We start from the raw sequence: 26,262 nt of genomic DNA on the forward strand, positions 1-26,262 counted from the left end.
GTTCAGACCCAACTTAGGGTTAGGGGTCAGGAGATTTGGCTTCCCAGAATGGAAACAGGGTGTTGCTGAAGCCAAGCATGGTGAAACAGACTGAGAGGGCCAAAGGAATGGTCTGCCTGCCGTCTTTTAGTACAACCTGTGGATGGGGGTTTGTTACAGTTGCACAAGTAAATTAGGGTTAAGACTCAAGTTAGGGTTAGGGTTCGGGAGACTTGGCTTCCCTGGATTGAACCAGGGCCTCGGAAAAGCCAAGCATGCAGAAATAGGATAAGTGGGCCTGCAGGATGGGTTGCCTCCTGTCTTTTAGTACACCGCGTGGACGAGGGGATGTTTCATTCCCAAAATAAAGTAGGGTACAAACCCAAGTTAGGGTTAGGGTTGGGGAAACTGGGCTTCCTAGGTAAGAAACAGGTTCTTGGTGAAGCCTAGCTTGGTGAATCAGCCTGAGGGGGACATCAAGATGTCTTCCATACTGACATTTGGTACCCTCTGTGGACGGCGGTATGTTTCAGTCCAAAGAGGAAATTAGGGTTGAGACTCAAATTAGGGTGAGGGTTGGCGAGACTTGGCTTCCCAGGATGGAACCAGGGCGTCTGTAAAGCCAAGCATGTTGAAACAGATTGAGTGGCCCAACAGGATGTGTTCCCTCCTGTCTTTTAGTACACTGCGTGGACTGGGGGATGTTAAAGTTCCTCTAGAAAATTTGGGTAAAAACCCAAGTTAGGGTTAGGGTTGGGGAGACTTGGCTTCCGAGGAGGGAACCAGGATCTTGGGGAAGACTAGCTTGGTGAAACGAACTGAGCAGGTCATCAGAAAGGGGTGCCGACCGTCTTTTCGTACAACGTGAGGACGGGGTGATGTTTCAGTCTAAACAGGAAATAAGGGTTGAGACTCAAATTAGGGTTAGGGTTGGGGACACTAGGCTTCCCAGGAAGGAACCAGCGTCTTGGTAAAGCCTAGATTGGTCAAACAGACTGAGTGAGCCATTGGAGGTTAACTAACTGCCCATTAGTACAGCTTGTGGACAGGGACAAGCTTCAGTCCCGAGAGGAAATTAGGGTTGAGACCCAACTGAGGGTTAGGGGTCAGGAGACTTGGCTTCCCAGAATGGAAACAGGGTGTTGCTGAAGCCAAGCATGGTGAAACAGACTGAGAGGGCCAAAGGAATGGTGTGCCTGCCTTCTTTTAGTGCGACCTGTGGATGGGGGTTTGTGACAGTTGCACAAGAAAATTAGGGTTAAGACTCAAGTTAGGGTTAGGATTCGGGAGATTTTGCTTCCCTGGAGTGAACCAGGGCCTCGGAAAAGCCAAGCATGTAGAAATAGGATAAGTGGGCCTGCAGGATGGGTTGCCTCCTGTCTTTTAGTACACCGCGTGGACGAGGGGATGTTTCATTCCCAAAATAAAGTAGGGTAAAAACCCAAGTTAGGGTTAGGGTTGGGGAAACTGGGCTTCCTAGGTAAGAAACGGGTTCTTGGTGAAGCCTAGCTTGGTGAATCAGCCTGAGGGGGACATCAAGATGTCTACCATACTGACATTTGGTACACTCTGTGGACGGCGGTATGTTTCAGTCCAAAGAGGAAATTAGGGTTGAGACTCAAATTAGGGTTAGGGTTGGCGAGACTTGGCTTCCCAGGATGGAACCAGGGCGTCTGTAAAGCCAAGCATGTTGAAACAGATTGAGTGGCCCAACAGGATGTGTTCCCTCCTGTCTTTTAGTACACCGCATGGACTGGGGGATGTTAAAGTTCCTCTAGAAAATTTGGGTGAAACCCCTAGTTAGGGTTAGAGTTGGGGAGACTTGGCTTCCGAGGAGGGAACCAGGGTCTTGGGGAAGACTAGCTTGGTGAAACGAACTGAGCAGGTCATCAGAAAGGGGTGCCGACCGTCTTTTCGTACAACGTGAGGACGGGGTGATGTTTCAGTCTAAACAGGAAATAAGGGTTGAGACTCAAATTAGGGTTAGGGTTGGGGACACTAGGCTTCCCAGGAAGGAACCAGCATCTTGGTAAAGCCTAGATTGGTCAAACAGACTGAGTGAGCCATTGGAGGTTAACTAACTGCCCATTAGTACAGCTTGTGGACAGGGACAAGCTTCAGTCCCGAGAGGAAATTAGGGTTAAGACCCAACTAAGGGTTAGGGGTCAGGAGACTTGGCTTCCCAGAATGGAAACAGGGTGTTGCTGAAGCCAAGCATGGTGAAACAGACTGAGAGGGCCAAAGGAATGGTGTGCCTGCCTTCTTTTAGTGCGACCTGTGGATGGGGGTTTGTGACAGTTGCACAAGAAAATTAGGGTTAAGACTCAAGTTAGGGTTAGGATTCGGGAGATTTTGCTTCCCTGGAGTGAACCAGGGCCTCGGAAAAGCCAAGCATGTAGAAATAGGATAAGTGGGCCTGCAGGATGGGTTGCCTCCTGTCTTTTAGTACACCGCGTGGACGAGGGGATGTTTCATTCCCAAAATAAAGTATGGTAAAAACCCAAGTTAGGGTTAGGGTTGGGGAAACTGGGCTTCCTAGGTAAGAAACGGGTTCTTGGTGAAGCCTAGCTTGGTGAATCAGCCTGAGGGGGACATCAAGATGTCTACCATACTGACATTTGGTACCCTCTGTGGACGGCGGTATGTTTCAGTCCAAAGAGGAAATTAGGGTTGAGACTCAAATTAGGGTTAGGGTTGGCGAGACTTGGCTTCCCAGGATGGAACCAGGGCGTCTGTAAAGCCAAGCGTGTTGAAACAGATTGAGTGGCCCAACAGGATGTGTTCCCTCCTGTCTTTTAGTACACCGCATGGACTGGGGGATGTTAAAGTTCCTCTAGAAAATTTGGGTAAAACCCCAAGTTAGGGTTAGAGTTGGGGAGACTTGGCTTCCGAGGAGGGAACCAGGGTCTTGGGGAAGACTAGCTTGGTGAAACGAACTGAGCAGGTCATCAGAAAGGGGTGCCGACCGTCTTTTCGTACAACGTGAGGAAGGGGTGATGTTTCAGTCTAAACAGGAAATAAGGGTTGAGACTCAAATTAGGGTTAGGGTTGGGGACACTAGGCTTCCCAGGAAGGAACCAGCGTCTTGGTAAAGCCTAGATTGGTCAAACAGACTGAGTGAGCCATTAGAGGTTAAGTAACTGCCCATTAGTACAGCTTGTGGACAGGGACAAGTTTCAGTCCCGAGAGGAAATTAGGGTTAAGACCCAACTGAGGGTTATGGGTCAGGAGACTTGGCTTCCCAGAATGGAAACAGGGTGTTGCTGAAGCCAAGCATGGTGAAACAGACTGAGAGGGCCAAAGGAATGGTCTGCCTGCCGTCTTTTAGTACAACCTGTGCATGGGGGTTTGTGACAGTTGCACAAGTAAATTAGGGTTAAGACTCAAGTTAGGGTTAGGGTTCGGGAGATTTGGCTTTCCTGGAGTGAACCAGGGCCTCGGAAAAGCCAAGCATGTAGAAATAGGATAAGTGGGCCTGCAGGATGGGTTGCCTCCTGTCTTTTTGTACACCGCATGGACGAGGGGATGTTTCATTCCCAAAATAAAGTAGGGTAAAAACCCAAGTTAGGGTTAGGGTTGGGGAAACTGGGCTTCCTAGGTAAGAAACGGGTTCTTGGTGAAGCCTAGCTTGGTGAATCAGCCTGAGGGGGACATCAAGATGTCTTCCATACTGACATTTGGTACCCTCTGTGGACGGCGGTATATTTAAGTCCATAGAGGAAATTAGGGTTGAGACTCAAATTAGGGTTAGGGTTGGTGAGACTTGGCTTCCCAGGATGGAACCAGGGCGTCTGTAAAGCCAAGCATGTTGAAACAGATTGAGTGGCCCAACAGGATGTGTTCCCTCCTGTCTTTTAGTACACCGCATGGACTGGGGGATGTTAAAGTTCCTCTAGAAAATTTGGGTAAAACCCCAAGTTAGGGTTAGAGTTGGGGAGACTTGGCTTCCGAGGAGGGAAACGGGGTCTTGGGAAAGACTAGCTTGGTGAAACGAACTGAGCAGGTCATCAGAAAGGGGTGCCGACCGTCTTTTCGTACAACGTGAGGACGGGGTGATATTTCAGTCTAAACAGGAAATAAGGGTTGAGACTCAAATTAGGGTTAGGGTTGGGGACACTAGGCTTGCCAGGAAGGAACCTGCATCTTGGTAAAGCCTAGATTGGTCAAACAGACTGAGTGAGCCATTGGAGGTTAACTAACTGCCCATTAGTACAGCTTGTGGACAGGGACAAGTTTCAGTCCCGAGAGGAAATTAGGGTTAAGACCCAACTGAGGGTTAGGGGTCAGGAGACTTGGCTTCCCAGAATGGAAACAGGGTGTTGCTGAAGCCAAGCATGGTGAAACAGACTGAGAGGGCCAAAGGAATGGTGTGCCTGCCTTCTTTTAGTGCGACCTGTGGATGGGGGTTTGTGACAGTTGCACAAGTAAATTAGGGTTAAGACTCAAGTTAGGGTTAGGGTTCGGGAGACTTGGCTTCCCTGGATTGAACCAGGGCCTCGGAAAAGCCAAGCATGCAGAAATAGGATAAGTGGGCCTTCCGGATGGGTTGCCTCCTGTCTTTTAGTACACCGCGTGGACGAGGGGATGTTTCATTCCCAAAATAAAGTAGGGTAAAAACCCAAGTTAGGGTTAGGGTTGGGGAAACTGGGCTTCCTAGGTAAGAAACGGGTTCTTGGTGAAGCCTAGCTTGGTGAATCAGCCTGAGGGGGACATCAAGATGTCTTCCATACTGACATTTGGTACACTCTGTGGACGGCGGTATGTTTCAGTCCAAAGAGGAAATTAGGGTTGAGACTCAAATTAGGGTGAGGGTTGGCGAGACTTGGCTTCCCAGGATGGAACCAGGGCGTCTGTAAAGCCAAGCATGTTGAAACAGATTGAGTGGCCCAACAGGATGTATTCCCTCCTGTCTTTTAGTACACTGCGTGGACTGGGGGATGTTAAAGTTCCTCTGGAAAATTTGGGTAAAAACCCAAGTTAGGGTTAGGGTTGGGGAGACTTGGCTTCCGAGGAGGGAACCAGGGTCTTGGGGAAGACTAGCTTGGTGAAACGAACTGAGCAGGTCATCAGAAAGGGGTGCCGACCGTCTTTTAGTACAACGTGAGGACGGGGTGATGTTTCAGTCTAAACAGGAAATAAGGGTTGAGACTCAAATTAGGGTTAGGGTTGGGGACACTAGGCTTCCCAGGAAGGATACAGCGTCTTAGTGAAGCCTAGATTGGTCAAACAGACTGAGTGAGCCATTGGAGGATAACATACTGCCCATTAGTACAGCTTGTGGACAGGGACATGTTTCAGTCCCAAGAGGAAATTAGGGTTCAGACTCATCTTTGGGTTAGGGGTCAGGAGACTTGGCTTCCCAGAATGGAAACAGGGTGTTGCTGAAGCCAAGCATGGTGAAACAGACTGAGAGGGTCAAAGGAATGGTGTGCCTGCCGTCTTTTAGTACAACCTGTGGATGGGGGTTTGTGACAGTTGCACAAGTAAATTAGGGTTAAGACTCAAGTTAGGGTTAGGGTTCGGGAGATTTGGCTTCCCTGGAGTGAACCAGGGCCTCGGAAAAGCCAAGCATGCAGAAATAGGATAAGTGGGCCTGCAGGATGGGTTGCCTCCTGTCTTTTAGTACACCGCGTGGACGAGGGGATGTTTCATTCCCAAAATAAAGTAGGGTAAAAACCCAAGTTAGGGTTAGGGTTGGGGAAACTGGGCTTCCTAGGTAAGAAACGGGTTCTTGGTGAAGCCTAGCTTGGTGAATCAGCCTGAGGGGGACATCAAGATGTCTTCCATACTGACATTTGGTACACTCTGTGGACGGCGGTATGTTTCAGTCCAAAGAGGAAATTAGGGTTGAGACTCAAATTAGGGTGAGGGTTGGCGAGACTTGGCTTCCCAGGATGGAACCAGGGCGTCTGTAAAGCCAAGCATGTTGAAACAGATTGAGTGGCCCAACAGGATGTGTTCCCTCCTGTCTTTTAGTACACTGCGTGGACTGGGGGATGTTAAAGTTCCTCTAGAAAATTTGGGTAAAAACCCAAGTTAGGGTTAGGGTTGGGGAGACTTGGCTTCCGACGAGGGAACCACGGTCTTGGGGAAGACTAGCTTGGTGAAACGAACTGAGCAGGTCATCAGAAAGGGGTGCCGACCGTCTTTTCGTACAACGTGAGGACGGGGTGATGTTTCAGTCTAAACAGGAAATAAGGGTTGAGACTCAAATTAGGGTTAGGGTTGGGGACACTAGGCTTCCCAGGAAGGAACCAGCGTCTTGGTAAAGCCTAGATTGGTCAAACAGACTGAGTGAGCCATTGGAGGATAACATACTCCCCATTCGTACAGCTTGTGGACAGGGACATGTTTCAGTCCCAAGAGGAAATTAGGGTTCAGACCCAACTTAGGGTTAGGGGTCAGGAGATTTGGCTTCCCAGAATGGAAACAGGGTGTTGCTGAAGCCAAGCATGGTGAAACAGACTGAGAGGGCCAAAGGAATGGTCTGCCTGCCGTCTTTTAGTACAACCTGTGGATGGGGGTTTGTTACAGTTGCACAAGTAAATTAGGGTTAAGACTCAAGTTAGGGTTAGGGTTCGGGAGACTTGGCTTCCCTGGATTGAACCAGGGCCTCGGAAAAGCCAAGCATGCAGAAATAGGATAAGTGGGCCTGCAGGATGGGTTGCCTCCTGTCTTTTAGTACACCGCGTGGACGAGGGGATGTTTCATTCCCAAAATAAAGTAGGGTACAAACCCAAGTTAGGGTTAGGGTTGGGGAAACTGGGCTTCCTAGGTAAGAAACAGGTTCTTGGTGAAGCCTAGCTTGGTGAATCAGCCTGAGGGGGACATCAAGATGTCTTCCATACTGACATTTGGTACCCTCTGTGGACGGCGGTATGTTTCAGTCCAAAGAGGAAATTAGGGTTGAGACTCAAATTAGGGTGAGGGTTGGCGAGACTTGGCTTCCCAGGATGGAACCAGGGCGTCTGTAAAGCCAAGCATGTTGAAACAGATTGAGTGGCCCAACAGGATGTGTTCCCTCCTGTCTTTTAGTACACTGCGTGGACTGGGGGATGTTAAAGTTCCTCTAGAAAATTTGGGTAAAAACCCAAGTTAGGGTTAGGGTTGGGGAGACTTGGCTTCCGAGGAGGGAACCAGGATCTTGGGGAAGACTAGCTTGGTGAAACGAACTGAGCAGGTCATCAGAAAGGGGTGCCGACCGTCTTTTCGTACAACGTGAGGACGGGGTGATGTTTCAGTCTAAACAGGAAATAAGGGTTGAGACTCAAATTAGGGTTAGGGTTGGGGACACTAGGCTTCCCAGGAAGGAACCAGCGTCTTGGTAAAGCCTAGATTGGTCAAACAGACTGAGTGAGCCATTGGAGGTTAACTAACTGCCCATTAGTACAGCTTGTGGACAGGGACAAGCTTCAGTCCCGAGAGGAAATTAGGGTTGAGACCCAACTGAGGGTTAGGGGTCAGGAGACTTGGCTTCCCAGAATGGAAACAGGGTGTTGCTGAAGCCAAGCATGGTGAAACAGACTGAGAGGGCCAAAGGAATGGTGTGCCTGCCTTCTTTTAGTGCGACCTGTGGATGGGGGTTTGTGACAGTTGCACAAGAAAATTAGGGTTAAGACTCAAGTTAGGGTTAGGATTCGGGAGATTTTGCTTCCCTGGAGTGAACCAGGGCCTCGGAAAAGCCAAGCATGTAGAAATAGGATAAGTGGGCCTGCAGGATGGGTTGCCTCCTGTCTTTTAGTACACCGCGTGGACGAGGGGATGTTTCATTCCCAAAATAAAGTAGGGTAAAAACCCAAGTTAGGGTTAGGGTTGGGGAAACTGGGCTTCCTAGGTAAGAAACGGGTTCTTGGTGAAGCCTAGCTTGGTGAATCAGCCTGAGGGGGACATCAAGATGTCTACCATACTGACATTTGGTACACTCTGTGGACGGCGGTATGTTTCAGTCCAAAGAGGAAATTAGGGTTGAGACTCAAATTAGGGTTAGGGTTGGCGAGACTTGGCTTCCCAGGATGGAACCAGGGCGTCTGTAAAGCCAAGCATGTTGAAACAGATTGAGTGGCCCAACAGGATGTGTTCCCTCCTGTCTTTTAGTACACCGCATGGACTGGGGGATGTTAAAGTTCCTCTAGAAAATTTGGGTGAAACCCCTAGTTAGGGTTAGAGTTGGGGAGACTTGGCTTCCGAGGAGGGAACCAGGGTCTTGGGGAAGACTAGCTTGGTGAAACGAACTGAGCAGGTCATCAGAAAGGGGTGCCGACCGTCTTTTCGTACAACGTGAGGACGGGGTGATGTTTCAGTCTAAACAGGAAATAAGGGTTGAGACTCAAATTAGGGTTAGGGTTGGGGACACTAGGCTTCCCAGGAAGGAACCAGCATCTTGGTAAAGCCTAGATTGGTCAAACAGACTGAGTGAGCCATTGGAGGTTAACTAACTGCCCATTAGTACAGCTTGTGGACAGGGACAAGCTTCAGTCCCGAGAGGAAATTAGGGTTAAGACCCAACTAAGGGTTAGGGGTCAGGAGACTTGGCTTCCCAGAATGGAAACAGGGTGTTGCTGAAGCCAAGCATGGTGAAACAGACTGAGAGGGCCAAAGGAATGGTGTGCCTGCCTTCTTTTAGTGCGACCTGTGGATGGGGGTTTGTGACAGTTGCACAAGAAAATTAGGGTTAAGACTCAAGTTAGGGTTAGGATTCGGGAGATTTTGCTTCCCTGGAGTGAACCAGGGCCTCGGAAAAGCCAAGCATGTAGAAATAGGATAAGTGGGCCTGCAGGATGGGTTGCCTCCTGTCTTTTAGTACACCGCGTGGACGAGGGGATGTTTCATTCCCAAAATAAAGTATGGTAAAAACCCAAGTTAGGGTTAGGGTTGGGGAAACTGGGCTTCCTAGGTAAGAAACGGGTTCTTGGTGAAGCCTAGCTTGGTGAATCAGCCTGAGGGGGACATCAAGATGTCTACCATACTGACATTTGGTACCCTCTGTGGACGGCGGTATGTTTCAGTCCAAAGAGGAAATTAGGGTTGAGACTCAAATTAGGGTTAGGGTTGGCGAGACTTGGCTTCCCAGGATGGAACCAGGGCGTCTGTAAAGCCAAGCGTGTTGAAACAGATTGAGTGGCCCAACAGGATGTGTTCCCTCCTGTCTTTTAGTACACCGCATGGACTGGGGGATGTTAAAGTTCCTCTAGAAAATTTGGGTAAAACCCCAAGTTAGGGTTAGAGTTGGGGAGACTTGGCTTCCGAGGAGGGAACCAGGGTCTTGGGGAAGACTAGCTTGGTGAAACGAACTGAGCAGGTCATCAGAAAGGGGTGCCGACCGTCTTTTCGTACAACGTGAGGAAGGGGTGATGTTTCAGTCTAAACAGGAAATAAGGGTTGAGACTCAAATTAGGGTTAGGGTTGGGGACACTAGGCTTCCCAGGAAGGAACCAGCGTCTTGGTAAAGCCTAGATTGGTCAAACAGACTGAGTGAGCCATTAGAGGTTAAGTAACTGCCCATTAGTACAGCTTGTGGACAGGGACAAGTTTCAGTCCCGAGAGGAAATTAGGGTTAAGACCCAACTGAGGGTTATGGGTCAGGAGACTTGGCTTCCCAGAATGGAAACAGGGTGTTGCTGAAGCCAAGCATGGTGAAACAGACTGAGAGGGCCAAAGGAATGGTCTGCCTGCCGTCTTTTAGTACAACCTGTGCATGGGGGTTTGTGACAGTTGCACAAGTAAATTAGGGTTAAGACTCAAGTTAGGGTTAGGGTTCGGGAGATTTGGCTTTCCTGGAGTGAACCAGGGCCTCGGAAAAGCCAAGCATGTAGAAATAGGATAAGTGGGCCTGCAGGATGGGTTGCCTCCTGTCTTTTTGTACACCGCATGGACGAGGGGATGTTTCATTCCCAAAATAAAGTAGGGTAAAAACCCAAGTTAGGGTTAGGGTTGGGGAAACTGGGCTTCCTAGGTAAGAAACGGGTTCTTGGTGAAGCCTAGCTTGGTGAATCAGCCTGAGGGGGACATCAAGATGTCTTCCATACTGACATTTGGTACCCTCTGTGGACGGCGGTATATTTAAGTCCATAGAGGAAATTAGGGTTGAGACTCAAATTAGGGTTAGGGTTGGTGAGACTTGGCTTCCCAGGATGGAACCAGGGCGTCTGTAAAGCCAAGCATGTTGAAACAGATTGAGTGGCCCAACAGGATGTGTTCCCTCCTGTCTTTTAGTACACCGCATGGACTGGGGGATGTTAAAGTTCCTCTAGAAAATTTGGGTAAAACCCCAAGTTAGGGTTAGAGTTGGGGAGACTTGGCTTCCGAGGAGGGAAACGGGGTCTTGGGAAAGACTAGCTTGGTGAAACGAACTGAGCAGGTCATCAGAAAGGGGTGCCGACCGTCTTTTCGTACAACGTGAGGACGGGGTGATATTTCAGTCTAAACAGGAAATAAGGGTTGAGACTCAAATTAGGGTTAGGGTTGGGGACACTAGGCTTGCCAGGAAGGAACCTGCATCTTGGTAAAGCCTAGATTGGTCAAACAGACTGAGTGAGCCATTGGAGGTTAACTAACTGCCCATTAGTACAGCTTGTGGACAGGGACAAGTTTCAGTCCCGAGAGGAAATTAGGGTTAAGACCCAACTGAGGGTTAGGGGTCAGGAGACTTGGCTTCCCAGAATGGAAACAGGGTGTTGCTGAAGCCAAGCATGGTGAAACAGACTGAGAGGGCCAAAGGAATGGTGTGCCTGCCTTCTTTTAGTGCGACCTGTGGATGGGGGTTTGTGACAGTTGCACAAGTAAATTAGGGTTAAGACTCAAGTTAGGGTTAGGGTTCGGGAGACTTGGCTTCCCTGGATTGAACCAGGGCCTCGGAAAAGCCAAGCATGCAGAAATAGGATAAGTGGGCCTTCCGGATGGGTTGCCTCCTGTCTTTTAGTACACCGCGTGGACGAGGGGATGTTTCATTCCCAAAATAAAGTAGGGTAAAAACCCAAGTTAGGGTTAGGGTTGGGGAAACTGGGCTTCCTAGGTAAGAAACGGGTTCTTGGTGAAGCCTAGCTTGGTGAATCAGCCTGAGGGGGACATCAAGATGTCTTCCATACTGACATTTGGTACACTCTGTGGACGGCGGTATGTTTCAGTCCAAAGAGGAAATTAGGGTTGAGACTCAAATTAGGGTGAGGGTTGGCGAGACTTGGCTTCCCAGGATGGAACCAGGGCGTCTGTAAAGCCAAGCATGTTGAAACAGATTGAGTGGCCCAACAGGATGTATTCCCTCCTGTCTTTTAGTACACTGCGTGGACTGGGGGATGTTAAAGTTCCTCTGGAAAATTTGGGTAAAAACCCAAGTTAGGGTTAGGGTTGGGGAGACTTGGCTTCCGAGGAGGGAACCAGGGTCTTGGGGAAGACTAGCTTGGTGAAACGAACTGAGCAGGTCATCAGAAAGGGGTGCCGACCGTCTTTTAGTACAACGTGAGGACGGGGTGATGTTTCAGTCTAAACAGGAAATAAGGGTTGAGACTCAAATTAGGGTTAGGGTTGGGGACACTAGGCTTCCCAGGAAGGATACAGCGTCTTAGTGAAGCCTAGATTGGTCAAACAGACTGAGTGAGCCATTGGAGGATAACATACTGCCCATTAGTACAGCTTGTGGACAGGGACATGTTTCAGTCCCAAGAGGAAATTAGGGTTCAGACTCATCTTTGGGTTAGGGGTCAGGAGACTTGGCTTCCCAGAATGGAAACAGGGTGTTGCTGAAGCCAAGCATGGTGAAACAGACTGAGAGGGTCAAAGGAATGGTGTGCCTGCCGTCTTTTAGTACAACCTGTGGATGGGGGTTTGTGACAGTTGCACAAGTAAATTAGGGTTAAGACTCAAGTTAGGGTTAGGGTTCGGGAGATTTGGCTTCCCTGGAGTGAACCAGGGCCTCGGAAAAGCCAAGCATGCAGAAATAGGATAAGTGGGCCTGCAGGATGGGTTGCCTCCTGTCTTTTAGTACACCGCGTGGACGAGGGGATGTTTCATTCCCAAAATAAAGTAGGGTAAAAACCCAAGTTAGGGTTAGGGTTGGGGAAACTGGGCTTCCTAGGTAAGAAACGGGTTCTTGGTGAAGCCTAGCTTGGTGAATCAGCCTGAGGGGGACATCAAGATGTCTTCCATACTGACATTTGGTACCCTCTGTGGACGGCGGTATGTTTCAGTCCAAAGAGGAAATTAGGGTTGAGACTCAAATTAGGGTGAGGGCTGGCGAGACTTGGCTTCCCAGGATGGAACCAGGGCGTCTGTAAAGCCAAGCATGTTGAAACAGATTGAGTGGCCCAACAGGATGTGTTCCCTCCTGTCTTTTAGTACACTGCGTGGACTGGGGGATGTTAAAGTTCCTCTGGAAAATTTGGGTAAAAACCCAAGTTAGGGTTAGGGTTGGGGAGACTTGGCTTCCGAGGAGGGAACCAGGGTCTTGGGGAAGACTAGCTTGGTGAAACGAACTGAGCAGGTCATCAGAAAGGGGTGCCGACCGTCTTTTCGTACAACGTGAGGACGGGGTGATGTTTCAGTCTAAACAGGAAATAAGGGTTGAGACTCAAATTAGGGTTAGGGTTGGGGACACTAGGCTTCCCAGGAAGGAACCAGCGTCTTGGTAAAGCCTAGATTGGTCAACCAGACTGAGTGAGCCATTAGAGGTTAAGTAACTGCCCATTAGTACAGCTTGTGGACAGGGACAAGTTTCAGTCCCGAGAGGAAATTAGGGTTAAGACCCAACTGAGGGTTATGGGTCAGGAGACTTGGCTTCCCAGAATGGAAACAGGGTGTTGCTGAAGCCAAGCATGGTGAAACAGACTGAGAGGGCCAAAGGAATGGTCTGCCTGCCGTCTTTTAGTACAACCTGTGCATGGGGGTTTGTGACAGTTGCACAAGTAAATTAGGGTTAAGACTCAAGTTAGGGTTAGGGTTCGGGAGATTTGGCTTTCCTGGAGTGAACCAGGGCCTCGGAAAAGCCAAGCATGTAGAAATAGGATAAGTGGGCCTGCAGGATGGGTTGCCTCCTGTCTTTTTGTACACCGCATGGACGAGGGGATGTTTCATTCCCAAAATAAAGTAGGGTAAAAACCCAAGTTAGGGTTAGGGTTGGGGAAACTGGGCTTCCTAGGTAAGAAACGGGTTCTTGGTGAAGCCTAGCTTGGTGAATCAGCCTGAGGGGGACATCAAGATGTCTTCCATACTGACATTTGGTACCCTCTGTGGACGGCGGTATATTTAAGTCCATAGAGGAAATTAGGGTTGAGACTCAAATTAGGGTTAGGGTTGGTGAGACTTGGCTTCCCAGGATGGAACCAGGGCGTCTGTAAAGCCAAGCATGTTGAAACAGATTGAGTGGCCCAACAGGATGTGTTCCCTCCTGTCTTTTAGTACACCGCATGGACTGGGGGATGTTAAAGTTCCTCTAGAAAATTTGGGTAAAACCCCAAGTTAGGGTTAGAGTTGGGGAGACTTGGCTTCCGAGGAGGGAAACGGGGTCTTGGGAAAGACTAGCTTGGTGAAACGAACTGAGCAGGTCATCAGAAAGGGGTGCCGACCGTCTTTTCGTACAACGTGAGGACGGGGTGATATTTCAGTCTAAACAGGAAATAAGGGTTGAGACTCAAATTAGGGTTAGGGTTGGGGACACTAGGCTTGCCAGGAAGGAACCTGCATCTTGGTAAAGCCTAGATTGGTCAAACAGACTGAGTGAGCCATTGGAGGTTAACTAACTGCCCATTAGTACAGCTTGTGGACAGGGACAAGTTTCAGTCCCGAGAGGAAATTAGGGTTAAGACCCAACTGAGGGTTAGGGGTCAGGAGACTTGGCTTCCCAGAATGGAAACAGGGTGTTGCTGAAGCCAAGCATGGTGAAACAGACTGAGAGGGCCAAAGGAATGGTGTGCCTGCCTTCTTTTAGTGCGACCTGTGGATGGGGGTTTGTGACAGTTGCACAAGTAAATTAGGGTTAAGACTCAAGTTAGGGTTAGGGTTCGGGAGACTTGGCTTCCCTGGATTGAACCAGGGCCTCGGAAAAGCCAAGCATGCAGAAATAGGATAAGTGGGCCTTCCGGATGGGTTGCCTCCTGTCTTTTAGTACACCGCGTGGACGAGGGGATGTTTCATTCCCAAAATAAAGTAGGGTAAAAACCCAAGTTAGGGTTAGGGTTGGGGAAACTGGGCTTCCTAGGTAAGAAACGGGTTCTTGGTGAAGCCTAGCTTGGTGAATCAGCCTGAGGGGGACATCAAGATGTCTTCCATACTGACATTTGGTACACTCTGTGGACGGCGGTATGTTTCAGTCCAAAGAGGAAATTAGGGTTGAGACTCAAATTAGGGTGAGGGTTGGCGAGACTTGGCTTCCCAGGATGGAACCAGGGCGTCTGTAAAGCCAAGCATGTTGAAACAGATTGAGTGGCCCAACAGGATGTATTCCCTCCTGTCTTTTAGTACACTGCGTGGACTGGGGGATGTTAAAGTTCCTCTGGAAAATTTGGGTAAAAACCCAAGTTAGGGTTAGGGTTGGGGAGACTTGGCTTCCGAGGAGGGAACCAGGGTCTTGGGGAAGACTAGCTTGGTGAAACGAACTGAGCAGGTCATCAGAAAGGGGTGCCGACCGTCTTTTAGTACAACGTGAGGACGGGGTGATGTTTCAGTCTAAACAGGAAATAAGGGTTGAGACTCAAATTAGGGTTAGGGTTGGGGACACTAGGCTTCCCAGGAAGGATACAGCGTCTTAGTGAAGCCTAGATTGGTCAAACAGACTGAGTGAGCCATTGGAGGATAACATACTGCCCATTAGTACAGCTTGTGGACAGGGACATGTTTCAGTCCCAAGAGGAAATTAGGGTTCAGACTCATCTTTGGGTTAGGGGTCAGGAGACTTGGCTTCCCAGAATGGAAACAGGGTGTTGCTGAAGCCAAGCATGGTGAAACAGACTGAGAGGGTCAAAGGAATGGTGTGCCTGCCGTCTTTTAGTACAACCTGTGGATGGGGGTTTGTGACAGTTGCACAAGTAAATTAGGGTTAAGACTCAAGTTAGGGTTAGGGTTCGGGAGATTTGGCTTCCCTGGAGTGAACCAGGGCCTCGGAAAAGCCAAGCATGCAGAAATAGGATAAGTGGGCCTGCAGGATGGGTTGCCTCCTGTCTTTTAGTACACCGCGTGGACGAGGGGATGTTTCATTCCCAAAATAAAGTAGGGTAAAAACCCAAGTTAGGGTTAGGGTTGGGGAAACTGGGCTTCCTAGGTAAGAAACGGGTTCTTGGTGAAGCCTAGCTTGGTGAATCAGCCTGAGGGGGACATCAAGATGTCTTCCATACTGACATTTGGTACCCTCTGTGGACGGCGGTATGTTTCAGTCCAAAGAGGAAATTAGGGTTGAGACTCAAATTAGGGTGAGGGCTGGCGAGACTTGGCTTCCCAGGATGGAACCAGGGCGTCTGTAAAGCCAAGCATGTTGAAACAGATTGAGTGGCCCAACAGGATGTGTTCCCTCCTGTCTTTTAGTACACTGCGTGGACTGGGGGATGTTAAAGTTCCTCTGGAAAATTTGGGTAAAAACCCAAGTTAGGGTTAGGGTTGGGGAGACTTGGCTTCCGAGGAGGGAACCAGGGTCTTGGGGAAGACTAGCTTGGTGAAACGAACTGAGCAGGTCATCAGAAAGGGGTGCCGACCGTCTTTTCGTACAACGTGAGGACGGGGTGATGTTTCAGTCTAAACAGGAAATAAGGGTTGAGACTCAAATTAGGGTTAGGGTTGGGGACACTAGGCTTCCCAGGAAGGAACCAGCGTCTTGGTAAAGCCTAGATTGGTCAACCAGACTGAGTGAGCCATTAGAGGTTAAGTAACTGCCCATTAGTACAGCTTGTGGACAGGGACAAGTTTCAGTCCCGAGAGGAAATTAGGGTTAAGACCCAACTGAGGGTTATGGGTCAGGAGACTTGGCTTCCCAGAATGGAAACAGGGTGTTGCTGAAGCCAAGCATGGTGAAACAGACTGAGAGGGCCAAAGGAATGGTCTGCCTGCCGTCTTTTAGTACAACCTGTGCATGGGGGTTTGTGACAGTTGCACAAGTAAATTAGGGTTAAGACTCAAGTTAGGGTTAGGGTTCGGGAGATTTGGCTTTCCTGGAGTGAACCAGGGCCTCGGAAAAGCCAAGCATGTAGAAATAGGATAAGTGGGCCTGCAGGATGGGTTGCCTCCTGTCTTTTTGTACACCGCATGGACGAGGGGATGTTTCATTCCCAAAATAAAGTAGGGTAAAAACCCAAGTTAGGGTTAGGGTTGGGGAAACTGGGCTTCCTAGGTAAGAAACGGGTTCTTGGTGAAGCCTAGCTTGGTGAATCAGCCTGAGGGGGACATCAAGATGTCTTCCATACTGACATTTGGTACCCTCTGTGGACGGCGGTATATTTAAGTCCATAGAGGAAATTAGGGTTGAGACTCAAATTAGGGTTAGGGTTGGTGAGACTTGGCTTCCCAGGATGGAACCAGGGCGTCTGTAAAGCCAAGCATGTTGAAACAGATTGAGTGGCCCAACAGGATGTGTTCCCTCCTGTCTTTTAGTACACCGCATGGACTGGGGGATGTTAAAGTTCCTCTAGAAAATTTGGGTAAAACCCCAAGTTAGGGTTAGAGTTGGGGAGACTTGGCTTCCGAGGAGGGAAACGGGGTCTTGGGAAAGACTAGCTTGGTGAAACGAACTGAGCAGGTCATCAGAAAGGGGTGCCGACCGTCTTTTCGTACAACGTGAGGACGGGGTGATATTTCAGTCTAAACAGGAAATAAGGGTTGAGACTCAAATTAGGGTTAGGGTTGGGGACACTAGGCTTGCCAGGAAGGAACCTGCATCTTGGTAAAGCCTAGATTGGTCAAACAGACTGAGTGAGCCATTGGAGGTTAACTAACTGCCCATTAGTACAGCTTGTGGACAGGGACAAGTTTCAGTCCCGAGAGGAAATTAGGGTTAAGACCCAACTGAGGGTTAGGGGTCAGGAGACTTGGCTTCCCAGAATGGAAACAGGGTGTTGCTGAAGCCAAGCATGGTGAAACAGACTGAGAGGGCCAAAGGAATGGTGTGCCTGCCTTCTTTTAGTGCGACCTGTGGATGGGGGTTTGTGACAGTTGCACAAGTAAATTAGGGTTAAGACTCAAGTTAGGGTTAGGGTTCGGGAGACTTGGCTTCCCTGGATTGAACCAGGGCCTCGGAAAAGCCAAGCATGCAGAAATAGGATAAGTGGACCTTCCGGATGGGTTGCCTCCTGTCTTTTAGTACACCGCGTGGACGAGGGGATGTTTCATTCCCAAAATAAAGTAGGGTAAAAACCCAAGTTAGGGTTAGGGTTGGGGAAACTGGGCTTCCTAGGTAAGAAACGGGTTCTTGGTGAAGCCTAGCTTGGTGAATCAGCCTGAGGGGGACATCAAGATGTCTTCCATACTGACATTTGGTACACTCTGTGGACGGCGGTATGTTTCAGTCCAAAGAGGAAATTAGGGTTGAGACTCAAATTAGGGTGAGGGTTGGCGAGACTTGGCTTCCCAGGATGGAACCAGGGCGTCTGTAAAGCCAAGCATGTTGAAACAGATTGAGTGGCCCAACAGGATGTATTCCCTCCTGTCTTTTAGTACACTGCGTGGACTGGGGGATGTTAAAGTTCCTCTGGAAAATTTGGGTAAAAACCCAAGTTAGGGTTAGGGTTGGGGAGACTTGGCTTCCGAGGAGGGAACCAGGGTCTTGGGGAAGACTAGCTTGGTGAAACGAACTGAGCAGGTCATCAGAAAGGGGTGCCGACCGTCTTTTAGTACAACGTGAGGACGGGGTGATGTTTCAGTCTAAACAGGAAATAAGGGTTGAGACTCAAATTAGGGTTAGGGTTGGGGACACTAGGCTTCCCAGGAAGGATACAGCGTCTTAGTGAAGCCTAGATTGGTCAAACAGACTGAGTGAGCCATTGGAGGATAACATACTGCCCATTAGTACAGCTTGTGGACAGGGACATGTTTCAGTCCCAAGAGGAAATTAGGGTTCAGACTCATCTTTGGGTTAGGGGTCAGGAGACTTGGCTTCCCAGAATGGAAACAGGGTGTTGCTGAAGCCAAGCATGGTGAAACAGACTGAGAGGGTCAAAGGAATGGTGTGCCTGCCGTCTTTTAGTACAACCTGTGGATGGGGGTTTGTGACAGTTGCACAAGTAAATTAGGGTTAAGACTCAAGTTAGGGTTAGGGTTCGGGAGATTTGGCTTCCCTGGAGTGAACCAGGGCCTCGGAAAAGCCAAGCATGCAGAAATAGGATAAGTGGGCCTGCAGGATGGGTTGCCTCCTGTCTTTTAGTACACCGCGTGGACGAGGGGATGTTTCATTCCCAAAATAAAGTAGGGTAAAAACCCAAGTTAGGGTTAGGGTTGGGGAAACTGGGCTTCCTAGGTAAGAAACGGGTTCTTGGTGAAGCCTAGCTTGGTGAATCAGCCTGAGGGGGACATCAAGATGTCTTCCATACTGACATTTGGTACCCTCTGTGGACGGCGGTATGTTTCAGTCCAAAGAGGAAATTAGGGTTGAGACTCAAATTAGGGTGAGGGCTGGCGAGACTTGGCTTCCCAGGATGGAACCAGGGCGTCTGTAAAGCCAAGCATGTTGAAACAGATTGAGTGGCCCAACAGGATGTGTTCCCTCCTGTCTTTTAGTACACTGCGTGGACTGGGGGATGTTAAAGTTCCTCTGGAAAATTTGGGTAAAAACCCAAGTTAGGGTTAGGGTTGGGGAGACTTGGCTTCCGAGGAGGGAACCAGGGTCTTGGGGAAGACTAGCTTGGTGAAACGAACTGAGCAGGTCATCAGAAAGGGGTGCCGACCGTCTTTTAGTACAACGTGAGGACGGGGTGATGTTTCAGTCTAAACAGGAAATAAGGGTTGAGACTCAAATTAGGGTTAGGGTTGGGGACACTAGGCTTCCCAGGAAGGAACCAGCGTCTTGGTGAAGCCTAGATTGGTCAAACAGACTGAGTGAGCCATTGGAGGATAACATACTGCCCATTAGTACAGCTTGTGGACAGGGACATGTTTCAGTCCCAAGAGGAAATTAGGGTTCAGACTCATCTTTGGGTTAGGGGTCAGGAGACTTGGCTTCCCAGAATTGAAACAGGTTGTTGCTGAAGCCAAGCATGGTGAAACAGACTGAGAGGGCCAAAGGAATGGTGTGCCTGCCGTCTTTTAGTACAACCTGTGGATGGGGGTTTGTGACAGCTGCACAAGTAAATTAGGGTTAAGACTCAAGTTAGGGTTAGGGTTCGGGAGACTTGGCTTCCCTGGATTGAACCAGGGCCTCGGAAAAGCCAAGCATGCAGAAATAGGATAAGTGGGCCTTCCGGATGGGATATCTCCTGTCTTTTAGTACACCGCGTGGACGAGGGGATGTTTCATTCCCAAAATAAAGTAGGGTACAAACCCAAGTTAGGGTTAGGGTTGGGGAAACTGGGCTTCCTAGGTAAGAAACGGGTTCTTGGTGAAGCCTAGCTTGGTGAATCAGCCTGAGGGGGACAACAAGATGTCTACCATACTGACATTTGGTACACTCTGTGGACGGCGGTATGTTTCAGTCCAAAGAGGAAATTAGGGTTGAGACTCAAATTAGGGTGAGGGTTGGCGAGACTTGGCTTCCCAGGATGGAACCAGGGCATCTGTAAAGCCAAGCATGTTGAAACAGATTGAGTGGCCCAACAGGATGTGTTCCCTCCTGTCTTTTAGTACACTGCGTGGACTGGGGGATGTTAAAGTTCCTCTAGAAAATTTGGGTAAAAACCCAAGTTAGGGTTAGGGTTGGGGAGACTTGGCTTCCGACGAGGGAACCAGGGTCTTGGGGAAGACTAGCTTGGTGAAACGAACTGAGCAGGTCATCAGAAAGGGGTGCCGACCGTCTTTTCGTACAACGTGAGGACGGGGTGATGTTTCAGTCTAAACAGGAAATAAGGGTTGAGACTCAAATTAGGGTTAGGGTTGGGGACACTAGGCTTCCCAGGAAGGAACCAGCGTCTTGGTGAAGCATAGATTGGTCAAACAGACTGAGTGAGCCATTGGAGGATAACATACTGCCCATTAGTACAGCTTGTGGACAGGGACATGTTTCAGTCCCAAGAGGAAATTAGGGTTCAGACCCAACTTAGGGTTAGGGGTCAGGAGACTTGGCTTCCCAGAATGGAAACAGGGTGTTGCTGAAGCCAAGCATGGTGAAACAGACTGAGAGGGCCAAAGGAATGGTGTGCCTGCCTTCTTTTAGTGCGACCTGTGGATGGGGGTTTGTGACAGTTGCACAAGTAAATTAGGGTTAAGACTCAAGTTAGGGTTAGGGTTCGGGAGACTTGGCTTCCCTGGATTGAACCAGGGCCTCGGAAAAGCCAAGCATGCAGAAATAGGATAAGTGGGCCTTCCGGATGGGTTGCCTCCTGTCTTTTAGTACACCGCGTGGACGAGGGGATGTTTCATTCCCAAAATAAAGTAGGGTAAAAACCCAAGTTAGGGTTAGGGTTGGGGAAACTGGGCTTCCTAGGTAAGAAACGGGTTCTTGGTGAAGCCTAGCTTGGTGAATCAGCCTGAGGGGGACATCAAGATGTCTTCCATACTGACATTTGGTACACTCTGTGGACGGCGGTATGTTTCAGTCCAAAGAGGAAATTAGGGTTGAGACTCAAATTAGGGTGAGGGTTGGCGAGACTTGGCTTCCCAGGATGGAACCAGGGCGTCTGTAAAGCCAAGCATGTTGAAACAGATTGAGTGGCCCAACAGGATGTATTCCCTCCTGTCTTTTAGTACACTGCGTGGACTGGGGGATGTTAAAGTTCCTCTGGAAAATTTGGGTAAAAACCCAAGTTAGGGTTAGGGTTGGGGAGACTTGGCTTCCGAGGAGGGAACCAGGGTCTTGGGGAAGACTAGCTTGGTGAAACGAACTGAGCAGGTCATCAGAAAGGGGTGCCGACCGTCTTTTAGTACAACGTGAGGACGGGGTGATGTTTCAGTCTAAACAGGAAATAAGGGTTGAGACTCAAATTAGGGTTAGGGTTGGGGACACTAGGCTTCCCAGGAAGGATACAGCGTCTTAGTGAAGCCTAGATTGGTCAAACAGACTGAGTGAGCCATTGGAGGATAACATACTGCCCATTAGTACAGCTTGTGGACAGGGACATGTTTCAGTCCCAAGAGGAAATTAGGGTTCAGACTCATCTTTGGGTTAGGGGTCAGGAGACTTGGCTTCCCAGAATGGAAACAGGGTGTTGCTGAAGCCAAGCATGGTGAAACAGACTGAGAGGGTCAAAGGAATGGTGTGCCTGCCGTCTTTTAGTACAACCTGTGGATGGGGGTTTGTGACAGTTGCACAAGTAAATTAGGGTTAAGACTCAAGTTAGGGTTAGGGTTCGGGAGATTTGGCTTCCCTGGAGTGAACCAGGGCCTCGGAAAAGCCAAGCATGCAGAAATAGGATAAGTGGGCCTGCAGGATGGGTTGCCTCCTGTCTTTTAGTACACCGCGTGGACGAGGGGATGTTTCATTCCCAAAATAAAGTAGGGTAAAAACCCAAGTTAGGGTTAGGGTTGGGGAAACTGGGCTTCCTAGGTAAGAAACGGGTTCTTGGTGAAGCCTAGCTTGGTGAATCAGCCTGAGGGGGACATCAAGATGTCTTCCATACTGACATTTGGTACCCTCTGTGGACGGCGGTATGTTTCAGTCCAAAGAGGAAATTAGGGTTGAGACTCAAATTAGGGTGAGGGCTGGCGAGACTTGGCTTCCCAGGATGGAACCAGGGCGTCTGTAAAGCCAAGCATGTTGAAACAGATTGAGTGGCCCAACAGGATGTGTTCCCTCCTGTCTTTTAGTACACTGCGTGGACTGGGGGATGTTAAAGTTCCTCTGGAAAATTTGGGTAAAAACCCAAGTTAGGGTTAGGGTTGGGGAGACTTGGCTTCCGAGGAGGGAACCAGGGTCTTGGGGAAGACTAGCTTGGTGAAACGAACTGAGCAGGTCATCAGAAAGGGGTGCCGACCGTCTTTTCGTACAACGTGAGGACGGGGTGATGTTTCAGTCTAAACAGGAAATAAGGGTTGAGACTCAAATTAGGGTTAGGGTTGGGGACACTAGGCTTCCCAGGAAGGAACCAGCGTCTTGGTAAAGCCTAGATTGGTCAACCAGACTGAGTGAGCCATTAGAGGTTAAGTAACTGCCCATTAGTACAGCTTGTGGACAGGGACAAGTTTCAGTCCCGAGAGGAAATTAGGGTTAAGACCCAACTGAGGGTTATGGGTCAGGAGACTTGGCTTCCCAGAATGGAAACAGGGTGTTGCTGAAGCCAAGCATGGTGAAACAGACTGAGAGGGCCAAAGGAATGGTCTGCCTGCCGTCTTTTAGTACAACCTGTGCATGGGGGTTTGTGACAGTTGCACAAGTAAATTAGGGTTAAGACTCAAGTTAGGGTTAGGGTTCGGGAGATTTGGCTTTCCTGGAGTGAACCAGGGCCTCGGAAAAGCCAAGCATGTAGAAATAGGATAAGTGGGCCTGCAGGATGGGTTGCCTCCTGTCTTTTTGTACACCGCATGGACGAGGGGATGTTTCATTCCCAAAATAAAGTAGGGTAAAAACCCAAGTTAGGGTTAGGGTTGGGGAAACTGGGCTTCCTAGGTAAGAAACGGGTTCTTGGTGAAGCCTAGCTTGGTGAATCAGCCTGAGGGGGACATCAAGATGTCTTCCATACTGACATTTGGTACCCTCTGTGGACGGCGGTATATTTAAGTCCATAGAGGAAATTAGGGTTGAGACTCAAATTAGGGTTAGGGTTGGTGAGACTTGGCTTCCCAGGATGGAACCAGGGCGTCTGTAAAGCCAAGCATGTTGAAACAGATTGAGTGGCCCAACAGGATGTGTTCCCTCCTGTCTTTTAGTACACCGCATGGACTGGGGGATGTTAAAGTTCCTCTAGAAAATTTGGGTAAAACCCCAAGTTAGGGTTAGAGTTGGGGAGACTTGGCTTCCGAGGAGGGAAACGGGGTCTTGGGAAAGACTAGCTTGGTGAAACGAACTGAGCAGGTCATCAGAAAGGGGTGCCGACCGTCTTTTCGTACAACGTGAGGACGGGGTGATATTTCAGTCTAAACAGGAAATAAGGGTTGAGACTCAAATTAGGGTTAGGGTTGGGGACACTAGGCTTGCCAGGAAGGAACCTGCATCTTGGTAAAGCCTAGATTGGTCAAACAGACTGAGTGAGCCATTGGAGGTTAACTAACTGCCCATTAGTACAGCTTGTGGACAGGGACAAGTTTCAGTCCCGAGAGGAAATTAGGGTTAAGACCCAACTGAGGGTTAGGGGTCAGGAGACTTGGCTTCCCAGAATGGAAACAGGGTGTTGCTGAAGCCAAGCATGGTGAAACAGACTGAGAGGGCCAAAGGAATGGTGTGCCTGCCTTCTTTTAGTGCGACCTGTGGATGGGGGTTTGTGACAGTTGCACAAGTAAATTAGGGTTAAGACTCAAGTTAGGGTTAGGGTTCGGGAGACTTGGCTTCCCTGGATTGAACCAGGGCCTCGGAAAAGCCAAGCATGCAGAAATAGGATAAGTGGACCTTCCGGATGGGTTGCCTCCTGTCTTTTAGTACACCGCGTGGACGAGGGGATGTTTCATTCCCAAAATAAAGTAGGGTAAAAACCCAAGTTAGGGTTAGGGTTGGGGAAACTGGGCTTCCTAGGTAAGAAACGGGTTCTTGGTGAAGCCTAGCTTGGTGAATCAGCCTGAGGGGGACATCAAGATGTCTTCCATACTGACATTTGGTACACTCTGTGGACGGCGGTATGTTTCAGTCCAAAGAGGAAATTAGGGTTGAGACTCAAATTAGGGTGAGGGTTGGCGAGACTTGGCTTCCCAGGATGGAACCAGGGCGTCTGTAAAGCCAAGCATGTTGAAACAGATTGAGTGGCCCAACAGGATGTATTCCCTCCTGTCTTTTAGTACACTGCGTGGACTGGGGGATGTTAAAGTTCCTCTGGAAAATTTGGGTAAAAACCCAAGTTAGGGTTAGGGTTGGGGAGACTTGGCTTCCGAGGAGGGAACCAGGGTCTTGGGGAAGACTAGCTTGGTGAAACGAACTGAGCAGGTCATCAGAAAGGGGTGCCGACCGTCTTTTAGTACAACGTGAGGACGGGGTGATGTTTCAGTCTAAACAGGAAATAAGGGTTGAGACTCAAATTAGGGTTAGGGTTGGGGACACTAGGCTTCCCAGGAAGGATACAGCGTCTTAGTGAAGCCTAGATTGGTCAAACAGACTGAGTGAGCCATTGGAGGATAACATACTGCCCATTAGTACAGCTTGTGGACAGGGACATGTTTCAGTCCCAAGAGGAAATTAGGGTTCAGACTCATCTTTGGGTTAGGGGTCAGGAGACTTGGCTTCCCAGAATGGAAACAGGGTGTTGCTGAAGCCAAGCATGGTGAAACAGACTGAGAGGGTCAAAGGAATGGTGTGCCTGCCGTCTTTTAGTACAACCTGTGGATGGGGGTTTGTGACAGTTGCACAAGTAAATTAGGGTTAAGACTCAAGTTAGGGTTAGGGTTCGGGAGATTTGGCTTCCCTGGAGTGAACCAGGGCCTCGGAAAAGCCAAGCATGCAGAAATAGGATAAGTGGGCCTGCAGGATGGGTTGCCTCCTGTCTTTTAGTACACCGCGTGGACGAGGGGATGTTTCATTCCCAAAATAAAGTAGGGTAAAAACCCAAGTTAGGGTTAGGGTTGGGGAAACTGGGCTTCCTAGGTAAGAAACGGGTTCTTGGTGAAGCCTAGCTTGGTGAATCAGCCTGAGGGGGACATCAAGATGTCTTCCATACTGACATTTGGTACCCTCTGTGGACGGCGGTATGTTTCAGTCCAAAGAGGAAATTAGGGTTGAGACTCAAATTAGGGTGAGGGCTGGCGAGACTTGGCTTCCCAGGATGGAACCAGGGCGTCTGTAAAGCCAAGCATGTTGAAACAGATTGAGTGGCCCAACAGGATGTGTTCCCTCCTGTCTTTTAGTACACTGCGTGGACTGGGGGATGTTAAAGTTCCTCTGGAAAATTTGGGTAAAAACCCAAGTTAGGGTTAGGGTTGGGGAGACTTGGCTTCCGAGGAGGGAACCAGGGTCTTGGGGAAGACTAGCTTGGTGAAACGAACTGAGCAGGTCATCAGAAAGGGGTGCCGACCGTCTTTTAGTACAACGTGAGGACGGGGTGATGTTTCAGTCTAAACAGGAAATAAGGGTTGAGACTCAAATTAGGGTTAGGGTTGGGGACACTAGGCTTCCCAGGAAGGAACCAGCGTCTTGGTGAAGCCTAGATTGGTCAAACAGACTGAGTGAGCCATTGGAGGATAACATACTGCCCATTAGTACAGCTTGTGGACAGGGACATGTTTCAGTCCCAAGAGGAAATTAGGGTTCAGACTCATCTTTGGGTTAGGGGTCAGGAGACTTGGCTTCCCAGAATTGAAACAGGTTGTTGCTGAAGCCAAGCATGGTGAAACAGACTGAGAGGGCCAAAGGAATGGTGTGCCTGCCGTCTTTTAGTACAACCTGTGGATGGGGGTTTGTGACAGCTGCACAAGTAAATTAGGGTTAAGACTCAAGTTAGGGTTAGGGTTCGGGAGACTTGGCTTCCCTGGATTGAACCAGGGCCTCGGAAAAGCCAAGCATGCAGAAATAGGATAAGTGGGCCTTCCGGATGGGATATCTCCTGTCTTTTAGTACACCGCGTGGACGAGGGGATGTTTCATTCCCAAAATAAAGTAGGGTACAAACCCAAGTTAGGGTTAGGGTTGGGGAAACTGGGCTTCCTAGGTAAGAAACGGGTTCTTGGTGAAGCCTAGCTTGGTGAATCAGCCTGAGGGGGACAACAAGATGTCTACCATACTGACATTTGGTACACTCTGTGGACGGCGGTATGTTTCAGTCCAAAGAGGAAATTAGGGTTGAGACTCAAATTAGGGTGAGGGTTGGCGAGACTTGGCTTCCCAGGATGGAACCAGGGCATCTGTAAAGCCAAGCATGTTGAAACAGATTGAGTGGCCCAACAGGATGTGTTCCCTCCTGTCTTTTAGTACACTGCGTGGACTGGGGGATGTTAAAGTTCCTCTAGAAAATTTGGGTAAAAACCCAAGTTAGGGTTAGGGTTGGGGAGACTTGGCTTCCGACGAGGGAACCAGGGTCTTGGGGAAGACTAGCTTGGTGAAACGAACTGAGCAGGTCATCAGAAAGGGGTGCCGACCGTCTTTTCGTACAACGTG

This window comes from Heloderma suspectum, chromosome 1 (genome assembly GCF_057233095.1).
Source record: "Heloderma suspectum isolate Gila_16-S chromosome 1, 16-S_ref, whole genome shotgun sequence".
In the NCBI taxonomy this organism is placed as follows: domain Eukaryota; kingdom Metazoa; phylum Chordata; class Lepidosauria; order Squamata; family Helodermatidae; genus Heloderma; species Heloderma suspectum.